The 27698-nt window shown below is 36.6% G+C and overlaps 1 long non-coding RNA gene across 1 annotated transcript; it reads right to left on the bottom strand.

Annotated features, from left to right (window-relative positions):
- Nucleotides 1–1125: 1125 nt before the first annotated feature.
- On the bottom strand, nt 1126–27698 carry LOC140629580 (uncharacterized). The gene is made up of 3 exons (XR_012027429.1): nt 27565–27698; nt 2241–2386; nt 1126–1455 (listed from the first exon to the last, which is right to left on the bottom strand). It is a non-coding gene; the product is annotated as an uncharacterized lncRNA (long non-coding RNA).

Genomic DNA, 27698 nt, shown 5'->3' with positions numbered 1-27698 from the left:
TCTACGCAAATCAAAAATTACCAACAAAAATCAAGTCCCCAAGTGGCTTGCTGCCCCAAATAAAAGTTTTGGTACCCAAACAGAAGGTTTAAAATCCCGATTCTACATGTAGCATTTCTGACCCTGGGTGAGTCATTTAACTTCTTTAAGCTTTATGGGGCTTAAGAATCATACCTGTTCTTTGTAACTCACAAGGTTGTTACCGGAATCCAATGAGATAAATTGCATGGAGGTCATTTGTCGCACACCACGTAAATATCACCTGCTATATCTATATAAAATACATTTTGGATTGTTCGAGATCATAAATAACTGCCAAATTTTTATTTTTACTCTTTCCTCATCTCTGGTAACACTTTGTAATTTTAATAGTCAGAAAGGGAATAAGAACTTAAAATGGTGCGTACCGTGCTATAAATAAAATACGTTGAATGATGGCTTAAAGCAGCCCATGGACCAAATCCTCCTTGCTGCCTGTTTTTGTAAATACAGTTTTATCAGATTGGAGCTATGCCTGTTCATGAATGTATTGTCTCTGGCTGCTTTCACACTGTAAGGGCAGAGTTGACTAGTTGGGCCAGAGACCATATGGTTTATAAGCCAAAAATTCTATCTAGCCTTTCACTGAAAATTTTGGCCAGCCCTCGGCTTAAAGGGACAACATGGGAACAAAGCTGTTTCATAAGACATACTTTTTGTGTCTATCAAATATTTCGTAGCCCTTTACTTTACAAATCTCACTAAAGCTACTGGGATTTGGCGAGCAAGTGTATTATGTTACACACGCGCACACACAAGAATGTGTGTTTGCCTGAAAATGTGCACCTTGTCTGACTACAAATTTGGTTACATTCAATGGCTTAAATATTCTGACACCCAGCCAGAATGATTCCATGGTGATAGTGAAAGCAGTGCTTGCTTCACAAATGAAACCAATTGCAGCTGTCATCCACTGTCACTTCGACTTAATTATTAATATAAAGACAATTGGTTTGGAGCACACAGAACATTGGAGATTTGAAGATAATTGTTATGAAATAATTCTGCCTAGAAAACCAGTAACAGTACATGATTTTTATTGTGCGCCTGTCAGTGCAAAAATCTGACTGTCAAGCCCACTTTAAACATGGATACAAATATAATAGGAGGTTTGCCTATGCCTTTGGATTGGTAAACCGAAGCGAGAAACAAACACACACCTGCGGACTAGTGGGCAGACAAGCTTTAAGTGCAGATACAAAGAGATGCTACTTCTTTAAGCGAAAAATTCAGAGCAAAAAAGAGGGAGCTTTTACAGGGGGAGAACTCTGCACAGTTATTTCAATGTTGAAGAATATCACCCTTGGCTTTCTTTTCTCGGCACAGATGTTCATCTGCATCCCATCTGATCCGAATATTCGGCTCTCTTGGCACACATCTCTTTATCTCAACTGTGTGTTCTTCCTCTGGGCCAAACTCCAGTGTCACAGATGTGCAAAGAGAGAGAAAGGAAAGAGAATATAAGGGATGGAAAAGCCTGAGCTCAAATTTATCAACAGGTCCTTATGGGTGCTGTTTATTTCCCTAAACTCCCACCTGTGCTCGTGCAAGTCTGATAGACCAATCTGGCCACAAATCTCCTCTCTGTGAAAGAATTCTTTTTCAAGAACTAATGCCTTACGGAAATAAGTCTTAAAAAAAAAAAAAAAGTTGAACACAGGATAAACCAACCGCAAGTCCTTTATTTATTTACTTAGTTTGTGTAGAAAGGGGGAACATAATTCAAAATACCCTTTGCCTTGAAGTAAACTTAAAAACTGATAAAACCAACAGAATCTTACTTTTTATACCACATCTTGTCTCTAACTCTGGGCAGCATCAAAGAACCATTGGCTATTCTTCTGTCCTAGCGGATGCATAGACTCTGGGGAGAAGCCTTTTAGTTAAGGTTCATACATTTTTCACTTTTTCAATCTCTCAATTCCCCAGTGAAAATCTCCAAATAGCCTAATTTTTTTTTAAACCCTGGGTTTCCTCAATGCATTAATTTGTGCTGTAGTATATTGTATTTTGTCCATGGACAAACATTTTATCATGGTTTCCACTTCTTATTCTCTATGATAAGACTTGGCAATTTTTTTCCCCTGTAAAGTGCCAGATACCATCTCTCACAATTCAGCTCTGCAATTGCAACACAAAAGCCACCATAGACAGTATGCAAATGAATAGGTGTGGCTCCGTTCCAATAAAACTACACAAACCGTTGGCAGGCCGGATTTGGCTCACAGGCCATAGTCTGATGATCCTTGCTGTACCCCATTGTGGGTTTCTCAGGAGAGTGTATTTCCCTTGTGACTGTTTCCACCAAATGACATTTTTCTTCAATCTGAAGAAATCCTTTTCACATCTGTAAAAAGTTGAAAGCAATTAATTCTCCTCTATTGTTTGGCTGGGATTCTCTTAATTTCATCATCATTTTTTGAAGGATATTTTCACTGAATACACAATTCCAGGTCAACATCTTCCCTCACCACTTGAAAGACACAATTTGATTGTTTTCTAGCATCTGTTGACATCAATGAGCAATCAGTCGATTTCATATAATAAAATCAAATTTCCCCAGCTGTAATCTTTCTTTTCCTTTGGCAGAGTTTAAATTTCTCCTTTTCTTAGCTTTGAGCAGTACGATTGTGATACACCAAGGTATGGTTTTTTTGGTATTTATTCTACTTGGTTTACCTTGAACTCCTTGGATATGTAACTTGATTTTTCCCCCTGAGAATAGGTAATGTCTTCAAAAAATATTTTCTTTTTCTTAAGATTTTTTAAAAATATATTTTTATTCATGAGAGACACATAGAGAGAGGCAGAGACATAGGCAGAGGGAGAAGCAGGCTCCCTGTAGGGAGCCTGATGTGGGACTTGATCCCAGGACCCCAGGATCATGCCCTGAGCTGAAGGCAGAACCTCAACCACTGAGCCACCCAGGTTCCCCTCCAAAAATATTTTCTGCCCTCCCTTTTTCCCCTTCCTATATTGGTCTCCAATCACCTATATTAAACCAGTTTCTATTTTTGCACAGGCCACTGAGTCTCTGTTCATTTTTTTTCAACCTTGGTTTTTTCAAATGTTTTTAAACTTTCCCTCTTTTTGTTTTTTGGAGGTTGTCTTTTTATTTTATTTTATTTTATTTTAAATTCAATTTGCCAACATGCAGTATAACACCCAGTGCTCATCCCATCAAGTGCCCTCTTCAGTGCCTGTCACCTAACTACCCCCTACCCCCACTCACCTCCCCTTCCACAACCCTTTATTTGTTTCCCAGAGTTAGGAGTCTCTCATGGTTTGTTTTCCTCCCTAATTTTTTCCCAAAAAGAAATAAAAGGCATTCAAATGCAAAGAAGAAGTCAAACTCTCCATCTTCGCAGATGACATGATACTGTATATAGAAAACCCAAAAGACTCCACCCCAAGATTGCTAGAACTCATACAGCAATTCAGCAATGTGGCAGGATACAGAATCAATGCAAAGAAATCAGTGGCATTTCTATACACTAACAATGAGACTGAAGAAAGAGAAATTAAGGAATCAATTCCATTTACAATTACACCCAAAACCATAAGATACGTAGGAATAAACCTAATCAAAGAGGTAAAGGATCTGTACCCTAAAAACTACAGAACACTTCTGAAAGAAATTGAGGAAGATGTAAAAATATGGGAAAACATTCCATGCTCACGTAATGGAAGAATAAATATTGTGAAAATGTCTATGCTACCCAGGGCAATTTACATGTTCAATGCAATCCCTATCAAAATACCATGGACTTTCCTCACAGAGTTGAAATAAATAATCTTAAGATTTGTGTGGAATCAGAAAAGACCCCGAATAGCCAGAAGAATATTGAAAAAGAAAACCAGAGCTGGGGGCATCACAAGGCCAGATTTCAGGTTGTACTACAAAGCTGTGGTCATCAAGACAGTGTGGTACTGGCACAAGAAGGACACATGGATCAATGGAACAGAATAGAGAATCCAGAAATGGGCCCTCAACTCTTTGGTCCACTAATACTTGACAAAGCAGGAAAGAATATCCAATATTTTTTTAAGATGTATTTATTTATTTGAAAGAGATAGAGAGTGAGACAGCAAGCAGGAACAGGAGGGGCAGAGGGAGATGGAGAGAGAATCTCAAGCAGCCTCCAAGCTGAGCATGGAGCCCGACTTAGGGTTCGATATCACGATACTGAGATCATGACCTGAGCTGAAACCAAGAACCTGATGCTTCACCGCCTGTGCCACCCAGGTGCCCCACAGTTCTAGTAGTTTTTATTATAGTCTGCACATTATGGCGATATGTTATAAAGCGTCTGTATTATGCCATCTTTCTTAAAATAATGGGGTGTTTTTTGGTTTTGTTTTTATTTTTGTTTTCAGTTTTGTTTTTTTCCTGACAGGCAGTTAAGCTACTGGCAGATCCTATTATTCCTGTGAGGCTTGATTGTTTTATTATTTCTGAGAACACCGAGATTTCAGTTTTCAATTGAGCCCTAGGGCATGGCCTTTATTCTAAAAGACAGTCTTTATCACTAAGCTGTGACTTTTCTGGGCTCTTACCTGAATGCTTGAGCTTCGCAGAGACATTTCTCCAGTTTTCCTGGGCCAAAATTCCATTTCCACTGTTGAAAAACCTTTGGTGTCACCGTTTCTCTCTCATCTCTGCAGGAAGCAATTTCTGCTGTACCTCACAGTTACTTGCCCTGCATCAGCACAAATTCTCTCAGTGGAGCTCCCTTGATAAATCCTCGTGTAGATCTGGACCTGCCTCTCGATGCAACTCCTTAATTTCCAGGATCTGTTCTGCAAATTCACATTGCTGCAGCAGCCTGAAACTCCCTGTCTTTATCTCTCAACTCAAAGACATTTCTCCTCTCCCTGGCCTCCACTTTGCTCTGCCATGAAGTCTGAACATATGTCCCCAGGCAAAACACCAGGGAATGTGTTTACCTTCTCTTGGGGTAGTTCCCTGAACTACCGATTGCCCAATGCTGGACCACATTGCGTTTCTTTAGAATACTTGTTTACATCAGGAGGACAAATCACAGACAAACATGGATGGGAATTTAGTATCCAATTTTAAACTAATATTTATCATAGGACAGCTGCCACTATGCAAAATAAGTGCCCAGATATTTTAAAGAGCAAATATAAATTACAAAGCAGTTATGGTGAAGTGAGAAAGCTTACCAGTTGTTTAATCAATCAATCAATAAATCAATCTTTCCTAAGAGTTTGATGACTGTTCATGAGCAAGTTGAGTGATGAGAACTTGTAGTAAGTGCATTGTTTTCATGTCTGCAAAAGGAGCCTCATATCTACCTGCCCCATCTGCTAAGTATGTTTTTAGGACATGAGCTGGCATAGTTCAGATAGACATGAGTTTAATTCCCCATGTGATTGATCTCTTACAGTTGTGAGAACTTAAATGAGTTACTTATCCTCTGTGAATCTGAAATTGGGATGGTAGTAACTGCCTCATACCAGTTTTAAAGAATTGAATAAGATAATTTATATAAATTCCCTTAGCATATTAATTGACATATGGTAAATACTCAAGAAAATTTTTTTCAAGAATATGTTAACTAATAATTATATTGGTAATGGTTGTTAATAGTAACACATAGCAGTGTATAACCAGACAAAGTGAAAAATTGAAGGTTATTAACATTGCATTACATAATCATGAGACTAGTCTCTTGTGTTTGAAAAGATGGCTGGAGATAAATTTTTTAATGACCCTGCTTTGATTCAATTCTGGTTAACTGAATATATACAATTACACAATAAGCTATCCAAAAAAAAAAAAAATGCTTTTTGGATACTATTTACACAGGCAAAATGAAGAGGGAAAAAGTCAATGAGTGGAATCACCATAAACAATCAATATGAACCAGCCAGGAAAAGAAAGATTTTATCAAAATATTCTATTTCAAAAATAGTTTTTCTTACGTTTTGTCATTTTTTAAGTTTGTTTGTTTATTTTATCTGCTCTAAAGAGGTAATGCTTCAGCTTAAACCATTCTCTTTAGCTTTCATGTGGAAACACAGAAATTGAAGAAAAAATAAAAACATTTGGGATCCATTAATATGTCCTATCAGTCCATTTGAAATTTTTCCAGCTGTCATGTTGTTATTCTAATAACTTCCTGTGCTTAGTCTCTTTCTTTACAAATCTCAATTCTAATTAAAGCGGAACTTTATCACTGAGAATTCCTGAATTACAGGGGAATGCTGAATTTTATCATAAGAGGGAAACACTGAAGGTTGCATAAACAAGTAAAAAATCACCATGTAATGGAATATGTATGAGGCATTATGAATATATGAATATATACTTTGGTGATCCCTTTTAAAATGTGATTTCTGTTTAGGTCTTATTGAGGACACATTTAGTGCTACATAATAGTTAACTGAGACATGTTCTACATTTTTGAGGATTAAATATTAAGAAAAAACCAATTAAGATTCACTGTGAAAATGCTAAGTTACATATTAAATAAGCAGAATAAATATTAAAACTCACAGGATTTGTACAAATTTCTCTAGAGAAGTACTCAGGTCACAAAATGGTCAGTCTGGAGATTTTGCCAACATCAAGCTAATACTGTACAAAAATGAAAGACTGTGAAAGTATGTCTTTCAAAGTATGTCTGGAAGTATATGGTAGTTCCTTGGGCTTCAGTAATCAATCTAAGTGTTAAGACTTTAAAATCAAATAATGCACTTTTTATTAATTTACTTTTTTAATGTCTCGGTGCTCTCTTTGTAGACAAACCATTTCTTTTTAAAATAATCTCATCAAGAATGCTGTTTTTGTTTTGTTTTGTTTTTGTTTTTGTTTTTTTCCCAAGCAATGTCCTTGTTTTTGTCAGAGATCCAATTCAGTAAAAAGCATTATCAAGGTTTCCGGAAAGTATGAATATATATCATGTATTAAGTCAGGATGGAATCTCATTGCCAGCTTTTATTTACAAGTTTGCTGAGAGAAGAACGAGTTGAAGTTTTACATCATTAATAAGAACTGAAGATGCTTTATGCTGCATTCACTGAATTGTAAATGTATTGCCATGCTAAATTACGGCAACGGTATTACTATTTCTTATCATCTGACCTCATATTGTGAAAGCACTAATTTTGGAAATTCTCAAAATAGTTTTGTGGGGCAGACATTAAGTTCAATTTCCTCATTTGCAACATGCAGAATAAAAGAATTTATTCATGCCACTAGAGACAACATATGCAGCAAATCACTCTGTCTTTGGATTCCAGATCTTCGTTCTCCTCCTCTATGTTTGTGTTTAGCGTGGCCATTATTTCTTTTGTATGATACCCAGCACTTAGCAAAGGGCTAATTATACAGTAGATTCTTAGGAAATATGTGTTCCTTGATACACTTCTTTTGATACAAATAGAAAGGTTTTGAAACATAGATTTAATTAACTGAGAGTGAACACGTATTATTCATCAGGTTTCAATAACAAAAACAAATTGAATGTGGAGTTTTGTGTACAGGTGAAGAGATAAACACATAAGAAATGTACAATGTGTGAGAAATGTGCTTGGATAGACAAGCAAAGGGTACTTTGACACTGCAGAGTAGGGATGCTTAATTAGCAAAGCCTCCCATTATATATTATTAATGAGTTTTGTTTATATACACATAAATGAATTATACTTAGCAAAAGAGAGAGAGAGAGAGAGAGAGAGAGAGAGAGAAATACACAGTCATGTTTATAAAGACCATCAATGGACAGTGAGACTAGGAGTGATTTTTATTTTGTCAACATATCTGAGGGTCTCTATTTGTGAAAGTCTGTATAGACTGTTTAAAAACCCAGGAGCAGGTGAAGCAAAACAAGGTTAATCAGAAGAAAAAGATGTGATGATGAAGTTGCAGAACTAAAGTGATCAAAAATAGTAAAATAAAAAAAGAAAAGAAGACAGAAAACTGAAGGGATTCAGTACACACCACCCTCAAATATGCTGCATGAGTCCAACTACACGACATTTGGAAAAGGAGAAACGATGGAGATGGTAAAAAGATCAGTGGTTGTCGAGGCTTCAGATGGGGGAATAAATAGAGCACAAGGACTTTTAGGGCAGTGAAAATATTCTGTATGACATCATAGTGATGGATGCATGTCACTATGCATTTGTCCAAATCCACAAAATGTACAACAACAAGAGTGGACTGTAATGTAAGCTATGGACTCTGGGGGATGTTGATGGGTCACCATAGGTTCATCAACTGTAACAAATGTACTATTCTAGCAGGGGAGGTTGATAACAGGAGATGCTATTCACAGGTGGGGACAAGGGCTTCTGTCAGATTTCTGGGGAAATCTTCATACCTTCCCCTCAATCTGGCTGTGAACCTAAAGCTGCTCTAAAAATAAATAAATAAAATAAACATCAAACAAACGAAAACACACCATATAACATTTAGCATAAGAGTTTGTAAAGAAATATCTTCTCAAAAGAGCTTGCTTAGTCTTCCCAAAGGCTTTTCTCGTATTTCCTTTAAAAAGAGAAACATTTCCAATCGGACTCTGCTTTTGTAATGATTACGTCATTCAAGTTGTCTACAGAAATGGGAAGCCTTCCTAAAACTCTCAGACTACAAATGCCAAACTTGGATTTCAAATTCATAAATCCTCAGGTGTTTGGGAAATCATCAAAGAACAAAACTAACCCTGGAGTTTCAGGATTAGACAAAGTAGTTAGTGAATAAATTGAATAATAAGAAAATTTTCTTATACCTCATAGAAATCCCTATTAAAAATTCCTCAGAGATACCTACTATTTAATCATGTCATATTCTTTAATGGATTTATGCAATCAGGTGACCAATAGAAGCCATGAAAACTTAATATCCATTTGCGTATTTATTCATTGATTCAACAAACATATACTAAGCTTATTTGTTTTTAAGGGAAAAGGAAAAACTGATGGAGAAAAGAGATAATATTAAAATAAAGAAAGGGATAAGCACTAGTAGAAAATTATTACAAAACTGAAGTGAACATATGTCTCTGGAAAAATTAGAATGGAATGAAACCAGAGGAGTTAACGAAGGATTTACACCAGAGAAATAGATCATTCTCTACTAAAATACAAAATCATTTTTGTTTAAAAATGAAAGAAAACAAGAAGGTAAATATGCATATTCGCATGTTTTTATCAGACTTATTGGTACTTCAAAAAATCCGTAACACAAAAGTCTACTATATAGAAACTTATTAAGAAGTAGAAGACCCAGGCAAACAAAGAGGCAGAACAGTATTTTGTCATAAGGTCAAAGGGGTGTTGAGAAGTCAGGTGTAATTTTATGATGATCAAATTACAGCATTTGAGGGGAAATGGGCAAGTGAATCTTGTGGCCTAATTTAGAATCTAACTTAAAATGAGTTAACTGTTCAAAAAATGTTAATAAGGAACCTAGATGAATTTTTTTAAAAAGTCAATGAAAACAAAAACTTCAAGTAAGTCCCAAGGGAGGAGGCAAAGATCAAACAACATAACAGGTAAACCAGTGACCAGAAGAATGCAAAGGATGAAATCAAAAGAGTAAGACAAGAAGGAAGCCATTTTGTACAATAGAAAATATTAAAAGATGATAGATGTTCATTGGGTTATATGAGGAAGAGGCTGGTTAAGGTTGGAATATATTATCTTGAAATTATTGAAAATAATCTTCATAAATGTCAAAGCTGATATCAATAAATATCAAGGGATAATAATATATATATATATTTCTGTCAACTCCATTTTTGCCCAATCTTCACATCAGTCTTATATTGTAGACACTGACATTATTAAGGTTACCTGCATTTCAGAGATGAGGGGACCTGAGCACAGAGTGTTAATGGTTAATTGCTGAAATTTCTAAAGTTATTAAGTGACACAGCTAGGACTTTCAACTCCAAAACCTCCAAAACTTACGCTATCCTCTCAGCAAACACTTCCTACTCCATCTGTCCCAAGGAAAAATTCTATTATCTTCCATCCCAGTGACAATCACAACTAAAATTGTATGCACGCCCTTTCTCTCTTGTATTGTACATTACTTAATTACATTACATGCATCATATAAAGTGTCCTGCTTTGTAGGTATAGCTCCGTATTAGCAAGGTATTCCTAACATTTCCCGATATCAGTGTTCTTCATCAAAAGGGACCTCTATACTACTAATTGTAGAAAATGTATTGCAAGCAAGTATGTTACTGGCTAGGACAGGTTAATTTGATCGTAGAGAAATCTCCAAGAAATTATTTACCTCCGCGGAATTTAACTATTACATAGATGAAAAGCAGAAAGAAGCATTCAGCACTGAAATAGAAATGTCTAAGTCACAGTTAAATACATAAGAACTTTCATAGAACAAATCAAATAGATGCTAGCTCCCATCCCTATGACAAATTTCTCAACTATTCCGTTGCCCTGGGTCCCATTATTGCTGTATCTCTCAGCATGATCAATAGTAGAATGAGTTTAAACGGAATTGGGTAAACTGTATGCAATTATATTGGAAAATTAGTTCCAAACCATTTGATGAAAACTCCCATTTTAGTAACAAACAAAATCATAGGTTAAAATTCCTAACTATAGAACATAGGAGGGCAATATGTTGTTTCCTGCTGTGTGCTGAAAAGAACCACTTTTTTGTACTAAAAAAAAAAAAAAAAAATAGAAGTAGCTAAGCTCTAGGTTCACACATGTGGGGATCCATCCTTACCAGGTCTATGATTTAAATTAGTAATAGCCCTGTAATAATAATAATAATTGTATCTGTCTAATGTTTATTTTGTGTACTGACTGTGAGTCAGGCCCTGAACTCCGCTCTCCAAACGCCCGGTCCCTTGGTATGCATGGTTTTCGATTTTCATAATAGTTGAAAGAAACACATATTATTTTCGTTTTTTTTAATTAATTAATTTATTTATTCATGAGAGACACAGGCAAAGACATAGAGGGAGAAGCAGGCTCCCTGTGGGGAGACTGATATGGGATTCTATCCCAGGACCCCAGGATCACGCCTTGAGCCGAAGGTAGATGCTCAACCACTGAGCCACCAGGTGCCCCACTACTTTCAGTTTTAAAGCAAAGAAACACAAAAATAGAACCTACAAAATGAATCAGACTTAAATTGAGTAAGTTAGTTGCGCTGACAGTCAAATCCACCAAGACTTAAATTTTGGACTTTCATCATCCATTTTATTTTCTCCTCACCTATTATGGAGTTTAGAATACTGACATATTAGAAATAGCCCCTCCAAGAAATGTGGCCAGGGATGGTCCATCCACCTTGCCATCATTCTTCCAAATTCAATCTAGTCAAAAAATCTTAAAAGCCCTAGGGAGAAGCACTACATAAGAGGGGTCACGATTCAAATGAAAGAATACTGGTTTCATCCTGTGCTCAGCAGCTTGAGATTTGATAATTTGGTGTACAATAAGCCAGTTGCATATATCCTTGCAAAATTAATGGTGCATGCATGTCATATGTGGATGCATTTGTATGTGTGTGTGTCGAGCAGGGCAAGGGTCTTCTTTTTCTTCTTCCTCTTCTTTTCCTCCCCTCCTTTCTTTTCCTCTTTATTTTCTCCAGGCAGGAGTTTGATGCCAAGCCTATTTACAAAGTTCAACGTTGGGGTCATGAGAATTTTGCTGCACACAACTGAGAGTTTTATGTTCCTGAGACTCAACAGAGCTTTTATGCTCTTCCTTCTCTTTCTTTGCTGTCGTGTATCTTAACCTCTTCTTCTTGACCTGCCCCAACTGTTATTCAGAATCAGATAGTGAAGTGTGGACGCGGACAGCTAGACATTCAGCTTATTACCTGAGAGTTACTGCGGAAACGCATTTGACAATATTTTGGTGAGTTTTTGCCGCAATGGGATCTATCCAGCTGGTTAGACCACAGTCTTCCTTTGAGCAAGCTTGATCTCCAGAAAGAAATAAGATTAGGGATTTTGGAGTGGCATAGTTCATATATATACACCAGTAAGTTTGTGATTTCAATCGATGACCTTAAAAATAAATTTATAAAGAAAGCCCCCTGAAGGGAATGCTCTTTATAGGACCAGAATCTAGAAAAAGGCTTTCTTCACTGGAGATCAAAAATAGTCCATGTCACAATTTCTAGCTGTGGGTGCATTGTACCCTCAGGAATTAATGACTTCAGAGCCAACTTGCTTTCAGTTGTAAAAACAAGAAAAAAGAGCACCCGGGTGGTTCAGTCTAGTTAAGCTTCTGCCTTCTGCTCTGGTCATGATCCCAGGACACTGGGGTGGAGCCCTGCATTGGGTTCCCTGCTCCACAGGGAATGTGTTTCTCCCTCTCCCTTTGCTGCTCCTCCTGCTTGTGCTCTCTTGCTCTCTCTGTCAGATAAAATCTTAAAAACAAATAAATAAAAACATCAAAAAAGATTTCAAAAATATTTTTAAAAAGAAGAAAAAATATAAGCAATTTTCAATGTACAAAGAAGCTGTGTTGAATTTGTTTTTATGTCAGCTTTTTGGAAACTGAAACACATTTTTCTCCATGGAACCAATGATATATATTGTAGTTAGGTTCTTTAAAAAAAAAAAAAAAAGATTTTATTTATTTATTCATGAGAGACACACACACACAGAGAGAGAGAGAGAGAGAGAGGAGAGACAAAGACACAGGCAGAGGGAGAAGCAGGCTCCATGAAGGGAGCCTGATGCAGGACTCTATCCTGGGTCTCCAGGACCACACCCTGGGCTGAAGGGGGTGTTAAACTGTGGAGCCACTGGGGCTGCCCTGTGGTTAGGTTCTTAAGTTGGTCAACAAAAAGTCTATTTAAGTAATAATATATTTGAAATATAGTGTTAATGGCACTCACCTTAGGTCCAGGTGTTGGTGGCCAAGGGCCAGAGAGAACTGGATGGAGGAACATAGGAAAATAGATTCCCCCCTCCCTTTAAAGATCTGATATCAAATCATCTGTAGATATTGCAAAAAGGCATTTAGTGGTAGCTTTTTCTTTTAAAAACAGAACACGTTTGTGTGTTTTGGAGTTTTGAAAAAGAATAAAACTTAGCATCACCATAAAATCACACACAAGAAGTAACCACTACTAGGATGCATTGAATAAGTGCAGAGGCTGGTTGCAAACAAAATACATGGTATGAATTATTTGTCTGTCTACCTATGAAAATCTCTAAAAATACATAAATACGATTTTTATTTGTGCAGACTATTTTCTGCTAAAATAGTCGTTCGGAATACCTAAATGCTTTTGTTGGGATAAATGCTTCAAATTGTTCTTGCTGGGCCAGAGTATCTGCAATGCAAGCCCTTGATGGGTATTGCCATTGACCCTTGAGAAAGGTGGCTCTATTTTATGTTTTCATCAGAAGTATGTGCAAGTAGCTGTGCTAAAATTTTGAAATAAGTTTTTGTCTTTGGCGTCATTTCATTTTCCTTCCTGTGCTCTTTCTAAACCCATCCCTGTTGGTTGCTCTTTCTGGGTTTCTTCCACACCAAAGACGGTGGTACCTTGTGCACTGTAAACTTCTCTAGAAACACAGAATTACTCATCCTATTGCATTATTACTTGGAAAGCGTTCTTATCCTATTGCATTATTACACAGAAAGTGCTCTTTATCCAAATTGCCACCAGGTCTCCAAAAATTGCATGGATGCATCCGTGAAAAGCTTCCCAGTGAGTGCATCTGCAGAACTGGAAAAGGTTGGTTTTAGGAATGAACGGCACATCCTAAGGAGCAAGTATTTTCTACGGCGTGCCATCATTCAAGGTATATGAAAAGCCCAGTGTCAAAAGAAACACTAAAATACTGGATTTCTGAATACATGGAGGCTGGAGATGATGAATTACACTTATTAAATCATTAACAAGAGCCTAAGAAATAGCTACATATTTTGACTTAGATGAGCCCATTTCTAAGATGTAATCAAAGGTCTGATGATAGATTTAAGTAAAAGGAGTTCATCTAGGGTTGTTTAAATACAGAAAAATAGGGACACCTGGGTGGCTCAGTTGGGTAAGTGTTTACCTTTGGCTCAGGTCATGATCCCTGGGTCCCTGGAGCTAGCTGTGCTGGGCTCCCTGCTCAGTGGGGAGTGTGCTTCTCTCTCTCTCCCTCTGCCCCTCCTCCTGCTTGTGCTCTCTCTCACTATCTCTCTTTCTCTCTCTCAAACAAATAAAATCTTTTTTAAAAAAAATAAAATAAACAGAAAAATATTAGATACAAATGTCAATCATAACACATTCATGTGAAGGAATGAATAAACACTCTTAACATACCACATGTGAGAGATGTTAATGGTATACAGGATGATGGTAATACAGTTAGATTATAAAAGTTAAAATCCTGGGGTGCCTGGGGGGCTCAGTTGGTGGAGCATCTGCCTTCAGCTCAGGTCAGGATCTCAGGGTCCTGGGATCCCGTGTCTAGCCTGCTTCTCCTTCTCCCTCTGCCCCTATCCCTGTGCGTTCTTGAGCTCTCTCTCTCTCTCTCTCAATCAAATAAAAAAATAAAATCTTTTCAAAAAAGTTTGAATCCTCATAAATTTGTTAAAATTGGATTCCTGGGTCGATCAATCAATCAAGCTGCAGATACTAGTCATTTTGATATTGATCATAAATGGCAATTTCAACTTTCTTTTCCATACCTTGCTGCAGGATGAATTTGCACAGCTCTCAGAGCCTGAGTTGGGAAGTTTGTTTTAATAATGAGCTCTTACAGTCAAAAGTCAATAATAAACTCTCTGAGCCTGTATTTATGAATTTTTGTCAGTGGCAAACAAGCTGCGGAAAAACACACATGCAAATTAGAGTCCCCAGATCCTTAAAGAAACAACGGCCCTATTTTTGCCCCTGCCACTTCTCATCTTCAATAGTACAGGTGCTGGGTTCTTTTTCCCATCTCTATGGCCCAGAATAAAAAATAAATAAATAAAGACACACAGTCTCCTTGTCATTGCCATGCTCAGCAACAAGCATTTCAACTGGGGTTTATGAGGCAATAAATTATTGTTCCCTGTCCTGGCAAGTAGCTTTTCTGAAAGGCCACATCCGGTCTTTGGGGCACTAGCTTTTATTATGCATTTCATATTGAAACAAAGGTCAAATTAATTGACCTTATCTATGTGAAAAACCAGCTGGTTGCCTAGAGAAATAAAATCTTTTACAGAGACTTTGGGAACAAGTAAACAACAGGAAAACCCAATCCAATGGCAGCTGGAATCTGCAATTAGAAATAGAATAAATTTGGAGGAATTTAATTTTTAAACGATCAGTTAAGAATCAACAATTACATTTTCTCCAAGGAACAATAGAGCCAATGAGACTCCAAATGTTATCTGCACCTACACAAAATGTTTCCCAAATTTCTTCACGAATATTCACGTTGAGGGAGGGACACAGAAAAGTTGCAAGCCTTCCATTCTGTGGACAAATGTTGCAACCCTTTCTACATGGTTAACTAAATCATTCAACATTCCAAAGAAATCACTTTTCCATCTGAAAGAATCAAAGTCGGAATATAGTTTTATTTTCCCAAAAGAAATACAAAATAGATACTTTATGCCCTCTGAATCTCCCGTAATTATATGTACCCACCCAAAGACTGAAAATTTTAATGCAGAGACCAAATAGAATAGAAGAGGAGGCTGAGTTATTTTTCTAAAGCATCTGTTCTTCCATTTTTTCATCTGGTAAATGGGATGATAATTCTTCCATCTCATCACGTTAGGGAAAAATCAAAACAGAAAATGTAAATAAATATCTCAGCACTTAGTGTCTGGCAATGCACAATAAACATGTTAACCTTCAGTGTTGCTTTTAAAAAAGTCCAATAATGATTCAGAACCACAAAATGCAATTGTCCCCACTTGTAATACACACACAAAAAAAATAAGCTTAGGTCTCCAATTTCTTAGTTTATTGCTTTTCTCCTTTCTTTCTTAGTTTAGATATGCAAACACAGCCCTTGACACGGTTTTGTGTGAAAAATGATTTAGAGTGCTGTGCTAGTTGACAGGCATTATGAGACCATAGATAGTTGTGACTCTCCTATGTGAATTTGACTCACATGTGAATTTAACAAGTGTGCAAAGAAATAAGGGATTGGTGAGACCTGAGAGACGTACGTTCCCCATGTCTCCAATTTTAATTGCCAGCAAACTTATGACTCTTTGCCATGCAAAATAAGTATTTTGAATTTATCATATGCAAACAAAATGGGGACATTGGATTTGATGGATGAGATTTTCCTGCTGTCACAAAGCCCACATCGGGTGGAGGCCTGCTGTATCATCCAGTATGGAAAAGATTAAGCCAGAGAAGGCACATCTGCATGGTGGGACGCTGAAAAAGTTAATGGCTGTGAAAAAGGGTTTGAACTTCTAGCTGAGGTCAGAAGCAGGGTGATTTAGTGACTTTAGTAAACAGACTCGCAATGAGGTAAAATGAAATTTGGTTTCATTTTGGTCAGTACCTAGAGAAAGAACATCAATAAAGTTTTCAGTGCTCAAAGGTAAGTTCAAGGCCTGTTTGGAAAGGGAATGACTTGCAAAAATCAGTTCATTGTTCTAGTCGATCGTAATTGTATCTTTTTTATTTCACCCAACTCAGGATGTAATTTTAGAAATGAGACACAGAGATAATGTGAATCAGTCAAATTACAAAGAATTCCAAAAAAAAAAAAAAAAAGAAAGAAAGAAAGAACAAAAGAAACAAAAGAAAAAAAGAAAAAGAAAGAAGAAAGGAGAGATAAGTGACCCTGGACATTTGAACATAAAGGTTGGACTGAATCTTCCGGAACCAGAAGAACTGACTCTTACCTCTTCCTTAAATTCATAGGTAAGGCAAATGCTAATCAATATGCGAGGCTGATTTAACATAACAACACCATGTTCCTGAATATGCTTTTTAAAATTCCTGGTGTTTGCTTGTGAGGTGATATCTGAGGTTAGAGGGAAATAAATTCAAAATGAAAGAACAGGTCAGAAGTCAGTAGAACAAAGCTACTGATTTTGGAGCTGGGTGTGGAGAAAAGAGGGACAGAGACAATGAGATGCCTCTGCAAAGAATTTTCTTTCCATTTCTCTAAAGATGTAATAACCAAAAATGATCTCTACTTAGTAGAAAGGACTGATGGCACGTCTCCAGAAATCTGTGTACAGACAAGGGCATGGACACAACCTCACAGGAAATATATTACTGGATCTTGGGCCATCAGGTAGATCCATTGGCTTATCAGATTTTTGGAGGGATGTGAGATTCAGACACAGTTGCTGGTATTTCACAGGCATTCATAGGAGTCTTGGAGGAGTGATCCTATGTCCTTTGCTGCATAAGAAGGCCAGTTTGGGGACGGAAGGCTGATCAGATTCCTGTAGCCTCCACGTCTCCAAGCTTCCTGGTGGAAAGCAAGAACGTGCGTGAGCTGCTTTGACTCCAAGTACCCCAGGAACCGCCAGTGAACCTGAAAGCCCCCACATCTGGCTACAGCTTGCCCTTGTTTGCTTTACATTCTGCACACAGACGACCACCCTGGCTGTGAATTCAGGGATGGCCCAGCCTTCTTGACGCATGGCCAGGGGAGGTGGGGAATCTGTAAACTCACCTGGTCCGAGGGTGAGGCCCACCACATTTTTTTTTAACCCGCCTTTGTTTTTGTTAGTGTTAGTCCTTTGGAAAAGGGTTTCTGCAGCAGCGAGCACACATTCATCATCCTTTCTCCTTTGCTTATTCCTTCTCCATCAGGTATAAACTGTGTCCTGGCCAAGAACTGGTCAGTGCATTACAGGGACGTTCCCAAACACATAACCCTACAGAACAGAAACTTCTGGGTAAGATGCCTCCAGTAACAACCCACTTTCTGCAGATTTTGTTTAGCTGTGTGGCCGTTCAGATGGTTTCTTTTCCAAAATTATCTTCTATCTAGAAGAAAAAATTAAATACAAGAGCAAACTCTCAAGGAGCATAGACGTGATGAAGTCCAACGTGTTGCACTTAAAAATCAATGTTTGGGAATAAGACAAGCAGAGATTATATAAGAGAACGGCAACCTGAATGCTCTGGGAGTTAATAGACAACAGAACAAGCTGCTCTTTTGTATTTTCAGAAATTCATTAGTTTTTTTTTTTAATGGTGTATATACAAAACTGAAAAGGAATCAGTCAAGAAACAGTTCTTAAAAAAAAATCAAACAATGCAATCTTTAACCTTTGTTTCTTTTCTTTCAAAACAAAAATAGGACTGTTTTTGTGGGAATTCAGATTCCAGGGACACAGCATCAGGGAAAGTAGTTGAACAGTGAAAAATTATATTGAAACATTTGTCTGTCCCCACACTGGACATATTTCTGGGCACAAATGACAGGATGAAATGCTATTTTCTCATTTATTTGTTTGTTATAGGTGCCTTTAAGTATATCGTCAAGTAACTAAAATTTTCTGCTATATTAAGAAAACCCAAACAAAAACAGTACAACAAAAACAATCTAGATTCACACTTTTTTCCTTTTATATGTTAAATATGTAAAATATAATGTGTGCAGGAAAAATCTAGATTATGTCTAGGAATCACACACCACTGCATCTGTTGCCACCCTCCTGGCCTCTCATTCATTCTTCTCCTCGCTGAAGGGTCAGTAGGATTGTCTCCTCTCCCTTGTTGGGGAGGTTGCCCCATAGAAGCCCATTGATCTGCCTCCTACCCACAGAGTAAGGCTTCGCAGAATTTTTCCAGAGCATATATTACATCTTATCTTTCTCAATCATAAGTGTCCAGAAGTCATTGTCTAGGTTTTTTTTTTTTTTTTAAGATTTTATTATTCATTCATAAGAGACCCAGAGAGAGAGGCAGAGACACAGGCAGAGGGAGAAGCAGGCTCTGTGCAGGGAGCCTGATGCAGGACTCGATCTCAGGACCCCAGGATCACAACCTGAGCCGAAGACAGATGCTCAACCACTGAGCCACCCAGGTGTCCTTATCCAAGTGTTTTTCTTTTCTTTTCTTTTCTTTTCTTTTCTTTTCTTTTCTTTTCTTTTCTTTCTTTTCTTTTCTTTTCTTTCTTTTCTTTTCTTTTCTTTCTTTTTCTTTTCTTTTTTTTCTTTTCTTTCTTTTTTCTTTCTTTCTTTTTTTTTTTTTTTTACCAAAAATGCTGTCTTATAATTGTCTAACGGTTGGGAGAACTTGATTCACAGAGTTGTCTACATTTCTGAGGAACAGCTTTCTAACTACACACTTAAGTCTGCAGATATTATAGGACTGGCTCTATTAAGCCTAATCCCTGAAAATTCCACTTATGGGAACTGCTGCTCCAAATAACCTGGATAAAGATTAAATAGATGGATATGGACATAAAGCAAAGGAGAGTATAATGGGGAATGTGGTGGTTGGACATCACTAACAAGGAAACGAAATGCATCTTTTTGAAATGCGCACCATTGCCATGGCTGTGGTTGGCAGTGTATGTGGGAAGTGTTGCTCAGACATTGTCTAAATTTCAACTGCAGAAAATATATGTGCAAATAAAGAAAAGTAATTAGACCCTATTGCTAGAGACAAATAGTGTTGTATGTTTAGCACTAAATGTTCAATGTTTCAACTGTGGATGGTAGATTTTCTCTATTTAAAAGAGGCAAATTGGGATCCCTGGGTGGCACAGCGGTTTGGCGCCTGCCTTTGGCCCAGGGCGCGATCCTGGAGACCCGGGATCGAATCCCACGTCAGGCTCCCGGTGCATGGAGCCTGCTTCTCCCTCTGCCTGTGTCTCTGCCTCTCTCTCACTGTGTGCCTATCATAAATAAATAAAAAATTAAAAAAAATAAAAAATTAAAAATAAAAGAGGCAAATTGAACACCAATAAAAAATAAATTTATTATTGAAAAAAAAAAAAGAGCCAGTAGAGGGCACCTGGGTGGCTCAGTGGTTGAGCTTCTGGCTTCGGCTCAGGTCGTGATTCCGGGGTCCTGGGATCGAGTCCTGCATCAGGTTCTCCTGCAGGGAGCCTGCTTCTCCCTCTGCCTATGTCTCTGCCTTTCTCTCTGTGTCTCTCATGAATGAATAAATAAAATCCTTAAAAGAAAAATAAAAGAGCCAGTATCGATATGGATTTTCCTGACAACTGGGACAGGAATAAATTCTCAGATTTCTAGCATCTTTTAATTTGAAAAGCAGGTAAAGATGTATTTTACACACGACACATAACTAAAGAGCTTTATAACTTTTGTGATAACTCCAGAAAATGGACAGCTCATTATTTGTGTATTTCAGTACCATCAGCATCTAACATAATGTGGTCCGTGGCAGTGAGTCCATAAATATTAATTTGTCAAATTATGGCTGAATCACTAGGTTTCCCTTTGTGCCGACTTATGTCTCATATAATCTTTCTGAAAACAGTCCTGGTTGCCTCTCCTACCTGTATCAATCTTTAGGGAGAAAGTTTACACAGAGAACAGAGAATTTGATTGGCCCAGTATCCAAGTCATAACAAATATCTGATTGCTCAAACTAACAAATGAAATTAATGAATTGGAAACCTCAAAGTCAGCTTTTTTTTTTTTCCTCTTGGAGATAGGAATCTATTCTTAATTCCTCTTTTTGGGTTTTAGAGATCGCCTTCCTAGTGACACCTTGCATTGGCCAATAGCAGAAAGTGCTTTTATTTCCTGAACGATTCAAGGTGTAAAAAGAAAGTGGCAGGAAGAATGCAGATTGGTCCTGTAAATGGTAGCATCCAGTCTAAATGGTTTGTCTGTACTTAAACACATCACCCATACTGAGGCACTGAAGCATCGTGCTGATGGTTTTAGACTTCCGTGCCTTGGTAGGTTCAGACATTGCATGCTACACTTACGTCTGGGGAAAGATAGATGTCTGTTAATTCTCCAGATGTGCTATCGGTCCAACTACACTTAGATTCACGTCTGGAAATGTTTAAAATAAATGGCTGGATTTTTTTTTCCACTTTATTTCTGGATATCTTAGTATCCTGGATTCCTGTCCACAGCCAGTTTGTATCTTTCTTGATCTTCATCACCATACTAGGAATTCTCCCTCCGACTATCTATATAATAATGACATATCATAGCATTTTTCAAAGGTCGTTTGTTTTCAAAGGGTTGGGTTAGATTTTTTTTTTTTTTTTAACTTCGGATGGAAGAGTGGATTTTTACTGATGTGCTGATACTTCCACCTAGTGGCCACAGTGGAGGGTACAACTGTCTTCTGTTGGACAACTACAAATACATTCCTGGATCTTCTATAATTCAATCAGTTGGGAAATATTTCTGGAGTTCTTTCCATTCACTACACGAAACAAACAGAACATAATGAATAAAACTGTCTCGCTTTAGAAGTAAAGATAAGATAATGAATTTAAAAATACTCCAATATGCTTACTGAAATGCATGGTTACCTATTGAATTTTTAATAAGCATATTTTTAGAACGATTGTATATTTACAGCACAGCTGCAAAGATAATACAAGGGTTCCTGTATCCACTTCATTCAGCTCCTCCTTATGCTAACATCTTACTTTTTTCATGGTGCTTCTGTCAAAACCAAGAAATTGACTTTGGTACCTTATTATTAACGATTAGTAGTGTCTTCAGACCTCATTTGGATTCCACCCGGTTTTCTACTTATGTTCCTTTTCTGTTCCAGAGTCCAATTCAGGATACTACATCACATTTCATTTTATGTCTCCTTGATCTCTTCTGGTTGGTTCTTTTTAATATATCAAATTATTGTACTCTACTGCAATTATTTGGGTAGCAATAAAAAGAACAAAAAGAGAGTACAATATGTGTATCTGTGAGTGAATTAACTATTATATTCCAAAGAGATTATCTTCAAGGTTTGAAAGATGTTAAGAATTGGGGAAATGACAATGTTTGGAAGAACAGAATGAGAATGTGCTGACTCCTTTTCAAAATAAGAATCTGGGAACAACATTTTCTTTGTTCGTTTCTGGTTGGCCTTTGAGCTCTTCTCACAAGGGACCAGTGCTACCCTGAGCTGGTAGGTGACCAAGCTGCTACTTAATGGAAAAAAAAACAATAATTGGAAGAAGCAGCAACAAATACCACATTTAAGAAGATCAGAAGAGGGAGCTTCATGGTTAAAAAAATATCAATTTCCTTTCAGAACCCAGATGTACATCTGTATCTAGCGAGTGTAGACTGCCTTAGCCCACAGTGACTTACAACTCTCCAGGTCATCACAGTCTACACCACTTGATTGGCAAATAATAACTTCTAATCTGAAGTTATACTGATGCTATAGTATAACTTTTATATTTAACTCACAAATACTATTTGTGGGACTCTCCACCCAACCACTTTGTAATCACTCATAATAAAGAATAATGTATTTTACTTTGATCCTGTTATGTGCTTCACGTAAATATAAACTGGAAGACAAAAATCATCTACTCACCCATTCACTCATTCATTCGTCCCACAAATATTCAATGTCTATCACAGGCAAGTCATCCCTCTAGTTGCTAGATAGGCAGAGAAAAATAACAACATCCTTGATTTTATGAAACATCACAGACTCTGAGTTGGAAATAAAAATTTCCTGATTGGCCATGAGAGTAAGCATCTCTCTACTTTTCTCTTCTGCATTACTTTTTCTCTTTTGCAATCCACTTGTTCTGTTGCTACTTTCTACGACCAAGCTCAAGAGTCTTATAAAAGGCTGCTACAGGATCAAATGGAAGAGCCAAAAGCATGCAGCTATAAGATAAATAAGCTGAGTGCCTCTGGTTGTATCAGAGCTCAATTTCTAAATTATGTGAGACTTTTTAAGAAAGACTCCAGTGGTAAGGGGATGGCAGTTTGGTAGCAAATGAGCACCTGCTTTTCCAGAAAAAAAAAAAAAACTTATTTTAAATGCAAAGAAAACCATTATTAAGTGCTTCAGGTAGAGTCAAGAATATATAAAAATTTAGTTTATGATAAAGATAGCTAAATAAGTAGGGAAAGAAAGAAAAATTTAGTTTATGATAAAGATAGTTAAATAAGTAGGGAAAGAAAGACTCGTTCACAAACATTGAGGAAGAAATTTTCTTTCTTTGAGGAAAGAAAAAACAGATTTCTCCTAAATCACAAAACATACGGAAAAAAATTAGATAAATTAAATGGTGTGGAAGGAAGAGGACGCCGTCCAACATTTGAAAAAAAAAAAAAACTGAATTCACTCCTTACATTGTAAGATTTTTTTAAAGTAATTTCTACACCCAACATGGGGCTTGAACTCAAGCCCTGAGATCAAGAGTTGAATGTCCCACTGACTGAGCCAGCCAGGCTCCCTGAATTTGTTATTTACTTAAGGAGGCAAAGCTGTGCTTTTTTTAGGCATGGTTTCCCTGATTGCAAGGCAGGAAGCTTATCTTAATAGGGATTTGGAAAGGGTAGAGTTCAAGGCTTTTATAGTCAGGAGGGGATCTATGTCAGCTATGGAAGTATGGGAATGTGCTTCTCCAGGTGGGCTTATTGTTGATTGACTGACTAGCTTTCAGAAATGGTTGTGGTGGCCGTAATGCACCATCTGAGCTTCAAAAATGTGTGGCTTTACCAACTGTCTGGCTTTCAGAAGCATAACCATGGACTAGAATTGTCACCAGTCTTTAAACAGACTCTGCAGATAACATAATGAAGAATGGGCAAAAGATTTGATCAGGCATAGTGTATATATATAGTAAATATATATAGTAAATATATATAGTAAATACATATATATAGTAAATATAGTGTGTGTGTGTGTATATATATATATATAACAAATAAGCATAGGTAGGTAAAAAAGAAAGATGTTTGGTACCATTAGTCCTTAGAGATATGCAGTCTAAAACCACAATGAGAAACCATTACTTGAATTAGGCTACAGTGAAAAAGATTGATCATAGTAAGTGCCGGAAGGCACTGGAATATACTCTTGGTGGGAACGTAACATGGTACCATCTGTTTGGGAAAAAAATTTGATGGTTTATTTAGGAAGTTAAATATCCATCTGCCATTCATTCGTGCCATTCTAGTTCTACATTTTTAACAGAGAGAAATGAAAGCATGCGTCCGTACAAAGACTCATACACAAATGGTCATCGCAGCTTTATTCGTAATAGTCAAAAAATGGAAACAACACACACAATGTTTACCAAGAGAGGATGGATTAAAAAAAATAAGCTATCTCCATATGATTAAATACTAGTCAATGAAAACGAATGAGCTATTGATACACCTAGCAACGTGGATGAATCTTAATAACTTAGGCATGCTGAGTGGAAGACATCAAAAAGGTATATACTTCAACCTTCTATTTTTATCAATTTCTAGAAATACAAACTAATTTTTAGTGACAGAAAGTGGTTGATGTTTGCCACATGAGTGGTGGTGGTGGTGGTGGTAGAAATTACCAAAGGGTCTGTCTAGGAATGAGATTCGTGAGTAATATGGTAAATCCATGTTTAACTTTATAATAAGCTGACAAACATTTTGTATTCCCACCAACAATGAATGAAAATATGCCTTAAAATTTTATATAATATATCCTTGTTGGATTTCAGTATTTTCATTTTTCTTTTTTTTTTCTTTCTTAACTGTAGCCATTCTAATAATTGTATAGCAGTATTTGTTGTGGTTTAAATTTACATTTATTTTAAGGCTAATAATGTTGAGCATCTTCTCATATGGTCATTTGCCATCTGTATATTTCCTTTGCTGAGGTGTCTGACTATATTGCTCTCTCTTTTTAACTTAAATTATTTTTATATTGTTATTTTGTAAGAGACCTTTATATATTTTGGACACAAGTCTTTTATCAGACATGTATAACAGAAAAATATTTCTTCCCATTTTATGGCTCATTTTCCCATTCCCTTAGCAATTTTCTTTCACAGAGCAAATATTAATGGAGTCTTTAATTTGAATGGAGTCTCATTTACTTTTATAGATTGTGATTTTGGTTTTATATCTTAAGATCTCTTTGCCTAACCAAATGCCACAAACATTTTCTCCAGTGTTTTGTTTGAATTTTTCTATATTTTTGTGTATTAATTAGGTGCATGATCTGTTTTGAATTAATTTTGTATAGGGCATGAAGTATATAGTATATCTCTTAGTCTCTCTCTCTCTCTCTCTCTCTCTCTCATAGAGGTCTAAACATTACCATCACTATTTCAACGTGCTGACTAGGATTGGTGGTGGTGGACTGTGTTGCCATATTTGTGATCTGGGGATAAAAATAACCATTAAGTCTATGCCAGTTGTAGTTTCTTATTATTGTCAATGCTTTCCAGGAACTTAAAGAAACTTCTAGTGAACTAGACGTTGTTATGATAGATAAATGTTGAATTTTGAGTGTCATCTGTTGATTAATTAGGTTGTTTTGGTTGTCACATCTCCTATATACTTGCTGACTTTCTGTCTACTCCTATCATTTGATGGGAGAAGAATGTTAAAGTCTCTGAGGAAATTGATAAGCTTGTCTGGTTTTCTTTTCAGTTCTATTATTTTCCTTTATGCATTCTTGAATACTTTTGTTGGGTAAACATTTAGGATTCCCATGTTTTATTGATGAATTGACCATTTAATCATTATGAAATGTTCTTTTTTTTTTCCCTCTGTCATTTTGTTTCTGAATTTGTTTCATATTAATATAGCCACTGCATCTTTATTTTGATTAGCATTTACATGTTATATTGTTGCCATTGTGTTTTGCTCTTAATCCATCCATGTCATTATATTTCAAGTGTGTTTGACAACTCATTGGAAATAATGGTAATGTTTCTCAAATAATGGGGAACAATCCCAAAAATTGGGTTTTGTTAATGTTATTCGGTCTGACAATTTCTGACTTTGAGTCCTTGTCTTTAGGCCATTGGTATTTAATGGGACATTGATATGATTAGACTGGGTCTCACACTTTAAAAAAGTTTCTGTTTATATGTTCTTTTTGTTCTTCTGTATACCCTTTTATTATAGACTATTTAAATATGTTTAGTATTCTATTTTAATCAGTCTATGTATTGGTTTAGGCTCTCTCTACTTGTATTATTAGAAGTAACTCTAGGGGTGATAATACACACATCTAATTTTTCAGTCTGACATTATTATTTTACCAAATCAATTGAAGTTTGGAAATATTACAATCATAGAATGACTTTTACTTTATACAACCCTTATGTCATAGTTGTCATACATATATTACATTTGCAAAACATTGAACATTGTCAAAATTTTTGCTTTCAGTACTCTTCATACTTTGAAAAATATAGGAAGAAAAAAACATAGTGTTTCCTTACTCAGATATTTTTCCTTTCCATGGCTTTTCCTTTATTCTTAAATCTCCAACTCTCTCTATGGTATAGTTTTCTTCTAGACTAAATAATAATATTAGCATTTCTTTTGGAGCAACTAATTCTATTATAACTCCTACAACTCAGAATGTTTTAATTCTCCTTCATTCCTGAAGGATATTTTCATTAGATATAAAGTTCTGAGTTGATAGCTACTTTTGCTATTATATTGAAGATGTTTTCTACTGTCACCTGGACTCCACGTCTTCTGCTGAGTCATCTCTAGTCTTTAAATCATGGCCCCCAAATATAGATGACACTTTCACATTTTTCTCATCTTTGGTTTTAGATGGTTTGTCATAATATGCCAAGCATGGTTTTCTTTGACTTTTGGTTTCATTTTATTTTTCTGTTGTTATCCAATACCAAGGTTTCTTTGAAGCAAGTTCAAGTAACATGAAGACAGAAAAACAAAGCAAGAAAGCAATGTAGTTTACCCAGAATTTTCTTTCAATTTTTCCCTACCAACTATAATCATTTCATCCCTTCCACTCATTCCTAACTGACTCAAATTATGATTCTTCTCTTCTACTCCATAAATAATACTTTTGCCAATATCTCACATAATATCTATTTCAATAAATGTAATGGAAACATTTTGGTCCTTATGTTTATGGATCTCTCTGCTGCAGCTTGTAACACATTTGACCACTCCATGCTTCAAGAGAATTATACTGGCTTATGGAGCACTACACATTTGATTTCTGGTGCCCCTTCCCCTTTTCTAAACCAGTTTCTCTTCATCTTTTAGTTCCATAAATGCTGCGAAGCCTCATAGTTCTCTCTCAGTCCTTATTTTAATACCATTCACAAGCAATGTAATCAATGTCATGGTTCATCTTTATCCCATAAATGCAACTCACAAATATACATATGTCCAAAGTGTATCTTTTTGCTGAACAACAAACCAGTCTAACCCAACCATCTATTGGCCATCTCTACTTGGATAGCTCTCAAATATCTTGAAGTCAGCATTGCCAAATTTGAATTTGCATTTCCCACCAAGTATGCTCTTCTGCCATTATTTAAAGCACTTTCCAATAAATAATAATATACTGTGCCTAATCAGAAACCAGAAATCTTAGCATGGGTATAAATCTTCGTCTTAACGTGCTCATCTATCGGGTAGCACACCTTGTCAATTCTCCCGCCTACATACCTCTTAGGTGAGTGGATATGACTCTTTTCTCACAGCTGCCATGTGCTCTAATCCAAATCACCATTGCATATTAGTGTAATGCAAGAGTCCCTCTCACATGTTTCCTTGTGTCCACTATTGCTCCCACTCACCAA

Source organism: Canis lupus, assembly GCF_048164855.1.
Source record: "Canis lupus baileyi chromosome 16 unlocalized genomic scaffold, mCanLup2.hap1 SUPER_16_unloc_4, whole genome shotgun sequence".
Lineage (NCBI taxonomy): Eukaryota > Metazoa > Chordata > Mammalia > Carnivora > Canidae > Canis > Canis lupus.
This window is presented reverse-complemented; position numbering and strand designations above follow the sequence as displayed.